Genomic DNA, 12,174 nt, shown 5'->3' with positions numbered 1-12,174 from the left:
TACAGATTTAAATGAGAATGGGAATCATCTCTGAAAAACACCTTCACAGAAACACCTAGACTAGTGTTTGCAAGTATCTGGATACTGTGGCCTAGCCAAGTTGACGCAGAAAATTTCACCACAGGAATCTGCATGGGTAGTCCATGTACATTCACATCCCTTCCTGGGTGCCGGGCTTGTCTCCCCAGTAAGCCAGGGCAGGGAAGCTCCCTCCCTGGGCCTCCCTGCAGCCTGGCTGAGCGACACCTGCACCAGATGCATCCCCTGGCTGGTGGGCCCCCATCACCCCTTTGACTTCACCTCATCACGTCCTTTCCCACCTTCCTAGCCATAGGGGCCTCTCGGTCCCTCCAGCTCATTCCATTCTCAGGCTGGCTCCTGTCCATCATTGAGGAAGGCCTTCAGTCATTGCTGTAGACACCCCAACCTCCTCACTGTCTCTGAGGCAGCCCGGCCCCAGCTGTTCCCCTCAGCACACACCAGTCTGGAAATACGTCTCTTATTGGTTGAGCACTTGCTTTGGCTCCTATTTGCCCCATGAAGGCAGGTCTGTATCTGTCTTGTTTGTCCCCAGTGTGCAGCAGCCACCGGCATCCCAGAGGTGCAGTGGATTTTGTCAAAATACGAAGGAAGAGTCCCCAACCAAGCTTGGGGACAGTGAGCCACGTATTCAGTTATTCCACGTGCGGAGCCCAGTGGGCTCTGTGGCCACCTGCCACGGTGCACCCATACCTGTGGGCTCCTGGGGTCTCCCACCTGCCACAGTGCACCCATGCCTGTGGGCTCCTGGGGTCTCCCGAGGCCTCCGTGTGCACCCATGCCTGTGGGCTCCTGGGGTCTCCCGAGGCCTCCGTGTGCACCCATGCCTGTGGGCTCCTGGGGTCTCCCGAGGCCTCCGTGTGCACCCATACCTGTGGGCTCCTGGGGTCTCCCACCTGCCACGGTGCACCCATACCTGTGGGCTCCTGGGGTCTCCCACCTGCCACAGTGTACCCATACCTGTGGGCTCCTGGGGTCTCCCGAGGCCTCTGTGTGCACCCATACCTGTGGGCTCCTGGGGTCTCCCACCTGCCACGGTGCACCCATACCTGTGGGCTCCTGGGGTCTCCCACCTGCCACAGTGTACCCATACCTGTGGGCTCCTGGGGTCTCCCGAGGCCTCTGTGTGCACCCATACCTGTGGGCTCCTGGGGTCTCCCACCTGCCACGGTGCACCCATACCTGTGGGCTCCTGGGGTCTCCCACCTGCCACGGTGCACCCATACCTGTGGGCTCCTGGGGTCTCCCGAGGCCTCCGTGTGCACCCATGCCTGTGGGCTCCTGGGGTCTCCCGAGGCCTCCGTGTGCACCCATACCTGTGGGCTCCTGGGGTCTCCCACCTGCCACGGTGCACCCATACCTGTGGGCTCCTGGGGTCTCCCACCTGCCACGGTGCACCCATGCCTGTGGGCTCCTGGGGTCTCCCGAGGCCTCCGTGTGCACCCATGCCTGTGGGCTCCTGGGGTCTCCCGAGGCCTCCGTGTGCACCCATGCCTGTGGGCTCCTGGGGTCTCCCGAGGCCTCCGTGTGCACCCATGCCTGTGGGCTCCTGGGGTCTCCCACCTGCCACGGTGCACACATACCTGTGGGCTCCTGGGGTCTCCCACCTGCCATGGTGCACCCATGCCTGTGGGCTCCTGAGGTCTCCCGAGGCCTCCGTGTGCACCCATACCTGTGGGCTCCTGGGGTCTCCCACCTGCCACGGCGCACCCATACCTGTGGGCTCCTGGGGTCTCCCACCTGCCACGGTGCACCCATGCCTGTGGGCTCCTGGGGTCTCCCGAGGCCTCCGTGTGCACCCATGCCTGTGGGCTCCTGGGGTCTCCCGAGGCCTCCGTGTGCACCCATGCCTGTGGGCTCCTGGGGTCTCCCGAGGCCTCCGTGTGCACCCATGCCTGTGGGCTCCTGGGGTCTCCCACCTGCCACGGTGCACACATACCTGTGGGCTCCTGGGGTCTCCCACCTGCCATGGTGCACCCATGCCTGTGGGCTCCTGGGGTCTCCCGAGGCCTCCGTGTGCACCCATGCCTGTGGGCTCCTGGGGTCTCCCGAGGCCTCCGTGTGCCTGCCAAGCCCTCCCAGGGAAGCTATGACGGAGGAAGGCCATGGGTCAGGGCTCAGTCCTTGGAGCTGGAGCCCCTAATCCAGAGGGTTTGTGGGCCACTGGGACCCTGGTTTCCTTTTCATCAGTGCCCTGAGACTGCAGCCCTCAGAGACTGCTGAACCCTAAAGCTTTTGGGTTTTTTCCTGTTACACATTGGTGATCCTGGAAGGTCAGGTGCCCGAACAGTGTATATGCAGAGGGTGGGGAGCAGGAGTTTAGCTTAAAAGGTCATCTAGTTCACCCCCACTGATGACTGGCATCCGACTCTCCTCCACAGCACCCAGGCCTGTCCAGCTCCAGGGGATGCCCAGAAACGCACATCCTGGCAGCCAGTGCAGAACTGGGCCCCACAGTAAGCTCAGGACTTGGGGGTGCTCATTTCTGGAGCCAGGTAGAGGCTGAGGCTCCTGGAAGAGGACACAGCAGAGGCCTCCAGCGACTGGGAGCCCTGCATGCTCCTCCTCCTGCTTGCGCAGAGAGCCGGACTGAAAGTCGGGGGCGGCGGCCAGGGTGGCTGAGCTGGATAACCCCATCCTGCGGTCAGGGTGGAGGACTGGGGGGATGCTAAAGGCACAGTGCACCTTCAGCCAAGCTGGGTCCCTTCCCAGCAGGACACCCAGAGATGCCATGTCCTGGACCTGGAGGGAAGCCAGACAGCTGTGCCAGGGCATCCCCCCTCCCCCTCCCCCACCTGTGCCCAGCACCCCCTTCCTCTCCCTGACCTGTGCCTGGGCACCTCCTGCCCCTCCCCCACCTGTGCCCAGCACCCCCTCCCCCTCCCCCGCCTGTGCCCAGCACCCCCTTCCTCTCCCTGACCTGTGCCCAGCACCCCCTTCCTCTCCCTGACCTGTGCCTGGGCACCCCCTGCCCCTCCCCCACCTGTGCCCAGCACCCCCTCCCCCTCCCCCACCTGTGCCCAGCACCCCTTCCCCTCCCCCACCTGTGCCCAGCACCCCCTTCCTCTCCCCGACCTGTGCCCAGCACCCCTTCCCCTCCCCCACCTGTGCCCGGGCAGCCCCTCCCCCTGCCCTAACTGTGCCAGCCATTCACAGCCCCCACCTCTCCCCCCACCAGCCCCAGTCCTGTCCAAAGTCAGCTGACAAAAAGCTAATTCCCTCCCTGGCCTCCTCAGCTGCTCTTGCAGAACTAAAGCTGCCTGTGGCTGGAGCCCCAGGGTGCCGCAGCCCCCTTTCTCTTGAGGGTCATGGTGGCCCCAGCTCTGAGAGTGCGGTGACTCAGCCCTAAGAGGAGGGAGGGGCAGGACTGGAGCAGGGGTGACTCAGCATCTCAGCTGCTCCCCCTCCTACCTCCTGGGGTTGGCGGGGGACTTGGGGAAGAAACCACTTCCCTACTCCACACCCAGCGCCTGACCCCATCCAGGGAGTCTGACCTTCAGGCCGTCCCTTAAGCCGTAGGGCTGCAGAAGGACTCCTTGCCCCCTTCCTTCCCCCGCCGAGGAACAGAAGTTATACACATACACACGTGCACCCACACCCACACACACCCACACACACACACACACACACACTGCCACCGTGATCAACATCTTGCATTTGTGCAGCACATTTGTTATAAGTGATGATCACTGATGCAAGGATGCATTACTGTTAACTAACGTTCATAGTTTACAGCAGGGTTCGCTCTTTGAGTTGTACATCCTATGGGTTTTGACAAATGCATAATGTCCTGTTCTACCATTACAGTATCATACACGGCAGTCTTGCTGCCCTAAAAATGTTCTGTGCTTCACCTATTCGTCTGTCCTCCCCAAACCCTGGCAACCACTGATCTTTTCACTGTCTCCATAGTTTTTCCTTTTCTGGAATGTCATAGGGATGGAATCAGACAGTGTGTAGCCTTTACTGATTGGCTTCTTTCACTTAGGTTCCTCTATAGATTTTCATGGCTTGTAGCTTTTTTTTTTTTAACACTGGGTCTCTCTCTGTTGCCCAGGCTGCAGCGCAATGGTGCAATCTCAGCTCATTGCAACTTCCACCTCCCAGGATGAAGCAATCCTCCCACCTCAGCCTCTCCAGTAGCTGAGACTTCAAGCTCCCTCCACCAGCCGAGCTGATTTTTGTACTTTTTTATAGAGATGGGGTTTCACCATGTTTCCCAGGCTGCTGTCAAATCCCTGGGCTCAAGTGATCTGCCCACCTCGACCTCCCAAAGTGCTGGGATTGCCTGCGTGAGCCCCATCCTCGGCCTACTCATTTCCTTCTAGTGCTGAATAATATTCCGATGTCTGGATAGACCACAGTTTGTCTGTCCACTCACCTCTAGAAGGACATCTTGGTTGCTTCCAGTTTTTAGTGACGGTGAATAAAACTGCTGTAAACATTCATGTGCAGGTTTTGGTGTGAACATAAGTTTTCAACTCATTTAGGTAAATATCGAGGCAGACAGTTGCTGGATGGTATGGTGAAAGTACAGTAAGCTTTGTAACAAACTGCCAAACTGTCTCCCAAAGTGGCTGCACCATTTTGCAGTTCTGCCAGCAACGCATGAGACTTCCTGTTGCTGCACATCCACCCCAGCATTTGGCGTTGTCAGTGTTTTGGATTTTGGCCATTCTTATAGGTATGTGGCGGTGTCTCACTGTTGTTTTAACCTGCAATTCCGTAATGACATATGATGTTGAGCATCTTTTCTTGTGCTTATTTACCAGCTGCATTTTTTCTTTGGTGAGGCGTCTGAGCAGACGATTTGCTCACTTTTTAAATTGGGTTATTTTCTTTCGTTAAGTTTTGAGAATTCTTTGCCTGTTTTGGATACAAGTCTTTTATCAAATATGTGTTTTGCAAATCTTTTCTCCCAGCGTGTGGCTTTTCTTTCCATTCTCTTTGGCAAGATCATGAAGATGGCCCTCTTTGCCTTTTTCCTCCCTAAAGGATTTACCATTTACATCACATCCCTAATTGATCTAAAATTGAATGTTGTGTATGGTATGAGGGAGGGATTGAGACCCTTCCATTCCATTGCCTGAAAAGATCAGCCTTTCCTCCACTGCATTTCCGTGTCACCTTAACACTGACTCTTTCTTCCTGTTCACCCATCTATCTTTGTGTCAATACCACACTGTCTTGATGATTGAATATGATAGTCATTCTTTCTTAAACTTCACCGCCACCACATCACTAAAACAGGTCTTGTCAAGGTCAAATTGTGAAATGTTGTGGTGAATGCTCATCTTCCACAGGCCCATCAGCAGAGCCACTTAACACAGCAGCCACTCCCTCCTTGAACCACTTTCTTCAGCTGGCTCTACGGGCCCCACCTTCTTGGCCTCTCCTGTCTCCAGTTGGTTCCTCATCTCCTTTGCTGGTGCCTGCTCTATCCTCTAACCTCTTCATCTTCTTCCTTTTTTTTTTTTTTTTTTTTTGAGACGGAGTCTTGCTCTGTTGCCCAGTGTGCAGTGGCACGATCTCAACTCACTGCAACCTCCGTCTCCCAGGCTCAAGCGATTCTCCTGCCTCAGCATCCCGAGCAGGTAGGATTACAGGCACCTGCCACCACACCCAGCCAATTTTTGTATTTTTAGTAAAGACAGGGTTTCACCATGTTGGCCAGGCTGGGCACGAACTCCTGACCTCAAGTGATCTGCCCACCTTGGTCTCCAAAAGTGCTGGGATTACAGGCATGAGCCACCGCACCCAGCCTTAATCCTCTAACCTCTTAAAGTTGGGAGGTCCCTGGCCTCAGTCCCTAGACCTCTTCTATTCTCTAGCTACACTCAGCCTGGTGCCATCCAATCTTATCATCACAACACATGGCGCTGATGACTATCTCATGTCCATCTCAGCCCGGACCTCTCCCCGGACTCACAACTCAAACCACTGCTGCCACGCAGCAGAATCACCTGGTTGCCCCACATGCTTTGTCTCAACCTGAAGCATCCAAAACTGAGCTCCTGGCCTTCCTCCCCAAGACTCTTACTCCTGCATCTGTTCCCATCTCAGCCAATAAAAGGCCATCCTTCTAGGGTTTTGGGTAGGCCGTGGAATATCAGTATTGGCCCCTCCATCACACACCACCAGTCCAATCTGTAACCGCCCAAGGGGTTCACCTTGCCTGCTGCCCGGACAGAGCCCATTCATCAAGACAGGGGAATTGCAATAGAGTAATTCACGCAGAGCCAGCTGTGCAGGAGACCGGAGTTTTATTATTACTCAAATCAGTCTCCCCAAGCATTCATGGAGCAGAGTTGTTGCTGCTTTTATTTATTTATTTATTTATTTATTTATTTTTAATTATACTTTAAGTTTTAGGGTACATGTGCACAACATGCAGGTTTGTTACATGTGTATACATGTGCCATGTTGGTGTGCTGCAGAGCAGAGTTTTTAAGGACAACTTGGTGGTGCGGGGAAGCCAGTGAGGCAGGAGTGCTGATTGGTCAGGGATGAAATCACTGAGGGTTGAAGCTGTCTTCTTGTGGTGAGTCAGTTCCTGGGTGGTGGCCACAAGATCAGCTGAGCCAGTTTATTGATCTGGGTGGTGCCAGCTGATCCATCAAGTGCAGTCTGCAAAATATCTTGAGCGCTGATCTCAGGAGCAGTTGAGAGAGGGTCAGAATCTTGTAGCCTCCAGCTGCATGACTCCTAAACCATAATTTCTAATCTGTGGCTAATGTTAGTCCTACAAAGGCCATCTAATCCCCAGGCAAGAAGGAGGTCTGCTTTGGAAAAGATGTTAACATCTTTGTTTGAATTGTAAAGTAAATTCCTCTCAAAGACAGTTCAGCCTACACCCAGGAATGAACAAGGATGGCTGGAGATTAGGAGCAAGATGGAGTTGATTAAGTTAGAGCTCTTCTGCTATCTCAGCCATAATTTTGCAAAGGTGGTTTCGAATAATCCACCTGGAAATTCTCTGGCCCTACCTCAAAAGTGCATCCAGAGTCTCACCCCTTCTCACCGTCTCTCTCTAACCTCGGACTGCTTCCTCTCCTCCCCACCTCCAGGCCGGCTCCCTTTGCCTCATGGCCTCTGCCCTCCTGTTCTCGTGTCAGAGGCTCCTGACCAGGCCTTTGGTTTATCACCTCCTTCAAGTCTGATTAGAGCGCCTGGAGGGGTGGCTCACGCCTGTAATCCCAGCACTTTGGGAGGCCAAAGTGGGCGGATCACCTGAGGTCAGGAGTTCAAGATCAGCCTGGCCAACGTGGCAAAACCCCATCTCTACTAAAAATACAAAAATTAGCCGGGCGTGGTGGTGGGCGCCTGTAATCCCAGCTACTCTGGATGCTGAGGCTGGAAAACCGATTGAACCTGGGAGGCGGAGGTTGCAGTGAGTGGAGATCATGCCACTGCACTCCAGCCTGGCAACAGAATGAAATTCCATCTCAAAAAAAAGGTCTGATTAGAAGAGTCTTCTCTTCCCTCAGGGCCCTGCCCTGCCGCTCCCTGTGCCCTGCAGCAGCCTCCTCTTTGGTACATTCCACTCCCCAAGCCCTGTGTGGGCGCCCCCCCAACTTCATTTTAATCTCTGCCCCTCCACACACCTCCCCACCCCTACCCCTGTCTATATATGAACGGCACGGGGTGGGAATTTCTCTATTGTTTTCTCGATTTCCTAGAGCAACGCCTGCTCGTGGTAGGTGCCCGACACTCACATGTTGAGTGAATGAGCAGATGCTCAGGGCCCCCGAGGGACTGACCCATCCAGGCAGACCCTTCCCAGTATGGGACTCAGTGCTCCCCGTGGAGAGGCAGGGTTGGGCGGACAGCCTCCAGCCCTTGCTTGCCCCTGTTAGGTGTCAGCACGCAGCGGGCACCCAGCAGGTCCGACTCCCTTCTCTGCCCCTTTCCTCTCGGGCACTTTGCCATCCTCTGATTCCCTGACTCTCCAAACAGCCAGGAGGGAGCTGGAGAAGCCACGACCCCCGTCCTGTGGCTGGCTTCCCAGAGAGAAGCCTGGGGCCCCTCCATAGGGGGAAGCTCAATGGGCTGCGATGGCAGAGGCCGAGATGGAGCCTGGGTCTGGCCCCCACCTCCTGCCTCCTCTCTCCAGGTGAGCCGAGCACCCCACAGATGGAGCCCGTGTCCCTGCATGCGGTCAGCGCAAGGGTGTGAAAGGTGAAAAGGGGCCCTGTCCCCTGCACTCTGCCAGAGGCGGGGCCTGGACACGCTCAGGCACCCACTGGCCCAGGAGCCCTGAAGGCAGCCCTGGTGGGAAGAGGGTCTCCTGAATCGGCCTGGCAGGTGCAGGAGTCTGGGGAATCTGAGCCAGAAGAGGAGCCCAGGGGTCGCTTCTGCACCCTCAGCTCCTGGCAGGGGCAGGCAAGGGCTCCAGAGACCGTTAGCCCAACCTCGACTCTCCAGGGACAGAGGTGAGGCCCAGATTGGGAGGGTCTGCCCGGATGAGCCGGAGGCGAGGGGATTAGAAGCCACTCCCTTGACCTTCACCCAGTATGCCTGCAGGGTCCCACCCTGCCTGGTGGGTCAGTCCTTCAGGGACCCTGAACACCCAGGCATTCATCCCACACATAATTACTGGGCACCTACCATGCGCCGGGCTCTGCTCCAGGAGCTGGGAAGCCGAGGGGGCCAGGCAGAATGCCCCCTCTGTAATAAACAGACTAACAGATGGTCTCTGCAGTGGGGTGGGGCCTCTTCACCCTTGGGGACCCAAGAGGGTCCTTGCTCAACAGTGCCCCGTTGTCCCAGGGGATGGTCCAAGGCTCTTAGCCTGGCTAGCACCAGCCCACACACCCCATGGCTCGCTGCCACGTCGTGCCTCTGGCTCCACTGGCCATCCGCACTGCCCACTGGCTTGCAGCCTCGCCGGCTCACCGGGACTTCTGGGCGGACCGTCGGCCACGCTCTGTGGGCACGCGTCCTCACAGGTGCGCATCTCGGTATCCTGGACACTAAATGTTTCGTCCACCACTGGGCCTGGGGACTGAGCAGGGTGGCTCAGGAGACACTAGCTGGGACCATCTTTCACCCCTTGCTGGAGTCCAGTCCCCCTGGGGTCGGCTGACATCTCCAAGATCCCAGCCCACTGGAAAGCACGTGATAACCCCAAGTGTCAGGTCCAGGCTGGCCGTGGGCCCCCAGCAGCTGGGCGGATTCTGAGGGCAAGGTGTGGATCCCCAGCAGCTGGGCGGATTCTGAGGGCAAGGGTGTCTGTCTGCTCGAGTTTCTGTGTTCAAGCTTAGAACCCCCTCACATGAAGGGCTCTAAATGGGCGGGAAGGTGGGGCTGAGGGGGCAGCCACTCATTTGTGGCCATCAGGCAGATCCAGCTTGGGGGAGGTTCTGCAAGGGCCAAGGTCTTGATATATTTGGTTATAGAAAAGGTGGGAATTCCAATCCCGCCCGCCGAGAACCGCTGTAAAGCGGGATTGGGCCCGTCTACCTCGCAGGGAGCTGGGAGGAGAAAACGCACCCTGGGTGAGAGCGTGGGGAAGCATCCCTCATTTGGGTCCGAGCTCAGATGCCACCTTCTTGGAGGGGCCTTCCTGTGGAGGTCGCTGTTTAGCACATCCCCTGGCTCCATTTCCTGTGTTACTTGGACCTGTCTTAAATGATTTGTCCCAAAATCTCTTTCCTACTTACAGGGACCGCACCTCCCACCTGGCTGTGTGCTCCAGAGCATCTGGGGAATGACCGGGCCCTCCCCTCCAACAGGCCTAATTCAGTTCCCCATGCCAGGCAGGACCAGGGCACACGAGAATGGCAAAGTCCTGGGGCAACTGTCACCATGGCCTCTGCAGGCTCAGTGTCGGGAGACCCAGTTTCTGACCTGGTTCCACTGCTCAGCTTTGAGGTCGGGGGCCTAGAGGGACAGTGCCACGTTGGAGACGGGCCTCCAGGGACGGTGCCACGTTGAAGACGGGGTTCCAGGGACGGTGCCACATTGGAGATGGGGTTCCAGGGATGGTGCCACATTGGAGATGGGCAAGTCTGGGCCAAGGGAGGAGGGCCCAGGGTGGCCAGGACAGGGCCCAGTGAGATGCTGCTCTGAGGAGGTGGAGAGTGGGCGCTTGGGCAGGGGACACTTGGAGAGTAAGGATGAGGTCCATCTGGGTACCCTGGGTACAGGGAGCGTTGATGAAAAAAAGCCAAACTCTATAAAATATTTGAAGATATTTATTCTGAGCAAATGTGAGGACTATGACCTGTGAAACCGCCTCAGCAGGTCGTAAGAATATGTGAGCAAGGTGGGTGGTAACAGCCTGGCTTTATACTTTTTTTTTAATTTTCAGTTTTTTTTCTGTAGAGGCAGGGTCTCGCCATGTTGCCCAGGCTGATCTCAAGCTCTTCGGCTCAAGTGAGTATGCTGGGATTATAGGCAACAGTCACCATGCCCGGCCTGGTTTTACGGATTTTACAGAGACAGATGTTACAGGCCAAAACCATAAATCAACATATGTAAGATATACATCGGTTCAGCCTAGAAACAGGGTTGGCAGGGGCAGCTTCCAGGTCATAGGGGATTCAAAGATTTCTTGATTGGCAAGTGGTTTAAAGAGTTATGTTTTGCCTAAAGAGTTGAAGTGGGATTACTCACACCTGTAATCCCAGCAATTTGGAAGGCTGAAGCAGGCAGATCACCTGAGGTCAGGAGTTTGAGACCAGCCTGGCCAACAAGGTGAAACACCATCTCTAATAAAAATACAAAACATATATACACACGTATATATACACATATACATATATACACACGTATATATATACATATACATATATACACGTATATATATACATATACACACGTATATATATACATATACACATATATACATATACATACACATATATATACATATACATATATACACGTATATATATACATATACATATATACACGTATATATATACATATACATATATACACGTATATATACGTATACATATATACACGTATATATACGTATACATATATACACGTATATATATACGTATACATATATACACGTATATACATATAAATATATGTATACATATACATATATACACGTATATATACATATAAATATATGTATACATATACATATATAGTGTATATATATACGTATATGTGTATATATACACTATATATGTGTATGTGTATATATAATATAACATATAATATACTATATATTATATATTACATATAATATACTATATATTATATATTACATATATTATATATTATTATTACATATATTATATATTATAATTACATATAATATACTATATATATATTACATATAATATACTATATATTACATATAATACACTATATATTATATATTACATATAATATATTATATATTACATATAATATATTATATATTACATATAGTATATTATATATTACATATATTATATTATATATTACATATATTATATTATATATTACATATATTATACATTACATATATTATACATTACATATAATATATTATATATTATACATTACATACAATATATTATACATTACATACAATATATTATATATTACATACAATATATTATATATTACATATTACATATTATATATTATATTACATATTATATATTACATATTACATATTATATATATTATATATTACATATTATATATTACATATTTTATATATTACATATTACATATTTTATATATTACATATTACATATTACATATAATATATATAATATATTACATATAATATATATAATATATTACATATAATATATATTATATATTACATATAATATATATTATATATTACATATAATATATATATTATATATTACATATAATATATATATTATATATTACATATAATATATATATTATATATTACATATAATATATATATTATATATTACATATATTATACATATTATATATTACATATATTATACATATTATATATTATATATTACATATATTATACATATTATACATATTATATATTATATATTATATATATTATGTTATATATTATATATTATATATATTATGTTATATATTATATATTATATATAAAATATGTGTTATATATTATATAATATATATAAAATATATGTTATACATTATATATAATATATATAAAATATA

This window comes from Pongo abelii, chromosome 9, assembly GCF_028885655.2.
Source record: "Pongo abelii isolate AG06213 chromosome 9, NHGRI_mPonAbe1-v2.0_pri, whole genome shotgun sequence".
NCBI classification, from domain to species: domain Eukaryota; kingdom Metazoa; phylum Chordata; class Mammalia; order Primates; family Hominidae; genus Pongo; species Pongo abelii.
This window is presented reverse-complemented; position numbering follows the sequence as displayed.